Here is a 3,868-nt window from a genome sequence, read left to right as displayed (position 1 = left end):
CCACATACACATAAATAAATAAATAAAATTTAAAAAAATAGGATTACAGGTATAATTGGTCAGAAAAAAAATGATTAAATCAGAATCAAATGGGGAATCAAGCGAGTCACACAGCAACTGAGCATGATTACAGACAGGCACTTTTCTTGCAGGATGTTGGGGTGTGACTCTTTCTTGCTTTCTCAAGATGATTAATGTCTATTTAGAATATGAGTCCTGATGTCCATCTCTAGGAAGGTGTTGGCTGCATTTGTTTAATCTTTTGTCTTGAGATCTGGCCCACAGCAAAGATGTCTCTGCCACAGTTGCAAGGTATCTTCCTTGTCCACCCTGGCTCCCTCGAGGGTCCAGCCCAGTCTGAGTGTCTATAATGTTTCTACCTAACTCAGCTATTTGTGAAGTAATTAGTTTTTGTTTTTTAACTGGGGATTAAACTAACGTCCTTGCGCTTGCCAGATAATGCATATTCCACTGAGCCATCTCCCCAGCCTTAGTAATTAGATTCTTAATGTCTATCTTTCTCTCAACTTGATAGGTACTTTAGATTTCTACAAGAATCATTTCTTATATACTAAAGAAGTATATCCTGGGTGCTACCACAGCAAGTGTAAGAGGCCACATACTTTTCAGAGATTTCTAAAACAGAAAATATATACTTGTCTCTACTGTTATAAATTTTACACCTAAGCATACATAAAGTAGCATTTTTTTAGAGTTAGGTAAGATGGATAAATGATAAATTTCCCTAAAACAATTATCCATAAATCTAATTTGCTACATTTCAGATAAATAATGTAATATCAATATTTAACTATTGTTTTCTAACCCTGTCTTCACTGGCAGCTCATACTTAGTCATTCTTTAACAGTTGAACTTCCTACTGCTTTGACCATCTCTTAGTTTAATCATTATTTTGAAAAGCAACAATAAGACTGCTATTATTAATTCCAGAAGGGATTTGCCAAAGTGTATCTCTCTAATCATTGGAGATTTAGGAAGTTGTTCACAAGTTTATGCTATAAAATGCTCATTTCTTTCAATTTAGTCTTTGCATTGTAGGGTTTATTGACCTTGATTTATGGCTTAGAATGGAATTATTCATTACTTTCTACTCTGTTATATTACTCTGTTAACCTCATTTTTCTCCAGTGCTCTCACAGTTGCTTTTCCTATAGATTAGCTATTCTGATTTTTCCTCACTATTTAGATTGTATGTATTTCTACCTATACTGTTTTGGAGCTTTGTATTTTTTTTATTTGTTTTGATTTGTTTTGTTAGAAAAAAGCATAGTATCCTATCCTCCCAGTATTTTGGAAATCATAAAATATCTTTATTCTGTCATTGTTGTTGTACATTTATGGCACTATTTCTTGGCTATTTTTCTAAATGATTTACGTAGAAAAATACCTCTCTATTATATGTGGCTCTTCTGCTTTATACCAGAAGAAATATTATCACTAACCATTTGCTTCAGTTGTTCCATAAAATTCATCAAGAGTAAGTTAGGAAGTTGAAGACTATGTAAACGCGGTCTTAATTGCTAGCAATAATCTAATGTAAGTCTTAAAAGCACTCAGTCATATCTATAGATCTGAGGCTTTTGAACATTATGAGATAAAGTGTGTTAATGGGCCCCTGGATGAAACACTTGTCACACCCAAATGTTTCAACCAAAAGTCACTCATGAAGGGACAATTTACAAAAGTATTACTGGGTAAGGAAACCAGAAGGGTTGGTGGAGGACTCCAGAATCAGTGAGACCAAACCACTGGTAATATATTCAAAGTACTAAATATGCTCTCTGCAAAAATCACGGTAAAAGTTTATTGCTCAAGAAGGAATTAAAGCGATCATTAAGCACAACTATCTTTTTAAAATACATTGTTAAAGTATTATCAAGGCTATTGCATTCTATATCAATTTTAATTATTATAATATTCTCTTTCATGGTTATAGGAAATATTCTTAGATATAACTTCTATTCTTCGCTCCTAATTTTGCCCATTGCTATACTAGTGAATTACATTAATTGCTTCCCCCATGGGGAAAATATGTGTGAGAACACTTACAAATATGAGTCAAGTATTTAAGGATTTAAGGTATTGTTAAGCTCAAAATTAAAATTAATTTCAGAGGCCGTGGTATAATTTCTACAATTTCCCATCATTATTTGCTCATTGTATCCTCTGTTGTTACTTTAAACTTCCTAGTCGCCTACTTAATGGGAGTCTTAACACTTGGGACCTCAAGCTATGCTAGGGATTGCTCTAGGAAGTTTTCTATCCTTCATGTGTCTACAATTTTCACTCTAGTGGAATATTCTCATAAGTTATAAAAGATCTGCTATTTCTTTTGCCTCAATATATGTGGGCTATTTTGCCCTCTCTCATCCCACATTAAGTATAGCCCTTTATTTCTTGTTTATCAAGAAAAACTTCAAAATGTGGGTATATAAAACTATCTACTATTTTTCCTTTTCTTGTACACATTCTAGTATTTTTGCTCTTGTGATTTAACCAACTAGACAAATAACTAGTTGATGTTACCATGGAAAACTCTACTGGTCACTTATGCTTCTTACATTCATTAGCCAATCACAGCATTTGACAAAGTTGAACTCAAGCTTTTCACTTAGTATTCGAGATCTCCTCTCGTACACACAGCCAGTCTCTGTCTCTCATATACTCCCATGTCCACATGCCTCACTCTGAATATTTGAAATCTTTATAGCTTATTCTGTCAAGTATTTTAGCTACCCTACCACTCTTTTGGTAAATTTATATTTTCGATTCTATTTATTTGTAATGATTCCAAATTTATATTTCAATCAAGTAAAGCCTTTAATAAACTGATCTCAAATCACATACCTTCTTGACCTTTTTGTCTGGATGTTCAAATAGGCTCCTGAATTTAATATATCCAAAGTTGTGTTTTTCATATCCTCTAGACCCAGAATGACTCTGATTCTTTAATCAGTCTCTTTTTCAGTAAATACATTCATCATTCTACATTGACCAGTACTCCAGCTAGCCAGTACTCTCCCTGATTTTTTAAACTCCACATAAGCCTTTAAAGTCAAGATAAAATATGCATTTTATATAGTTTAACATCAATAATATAGATTTTCATCATTTCTTGCTATTCAGTATCCAAAAATTAGGTCAGTTTTTCCCATGTGGGTCTTATTATTATATTTCTCTCCAAATTATGACTGAATGTATTAGAATATTTCATCCCACTGCAATAAAGACCCTAAAATCAATATTGTCTAATACTAAATATATTATTTGTAGTACAAATAAATTTTGATGTTGGGTGTAGGTTCTTCTCCAATATGAAATTATGCCATTTTTAACAAATCCCCCATGTGTCACTGAATAAGAGAAAATAAAATTGGGAATAAAAATACTATTTAGTTTATGTCTCAGAACAGTCAAATGGTTCTCATAAAACATCAAGATCTGAAAGGAGAAAACATACAGATACCTAACTGCTAAAAATCCATCATCTATTTATCCTTTAGTGTTTAAGTGGTTTCTTTAAACCATATATATATACTTCTTTATTTCTTAGGATTTAAGATCAATCTCATTTAAAAATCAACACATTTTTAAAAAATTTACTAATTTGCCTCATGTTTATATTAATATGCTGAACTGTAAAAGGCTCAAGTCAACAATTCTGACATTGTCAGTCCTGCAGATAACCCACTACTATTATGGACTACTGAACTACATTCGATTATTTTGCTGAATTCATGCACCTACAATATTCAAATGACAATGGAATACCCATCTCTGATGAAACTAAACAAAAAAGTGGGATATAAATGAAGAAACATTTTGTAGTAAATATATATATATATAC

Source organism: Octodon degus, unplaced genomic scaffold (assembly GCF_000260255.1).
Source record: "Octodon degus isolate 3935 unplaced genomic scaffold, OctDeg1.0 scaffold00165, whole genome shotgun sequence".
Lineage (NCBI taxonomy): Eukaryota > Metazoa > Chordata > Mammalia > Rodentia > Octodontidae > Octodon > Octodon degus.
The sequence above is the reverse complement of the archived record's forward strand: the minus strand, read 5'-3'. Positions refer to the sequence as shown.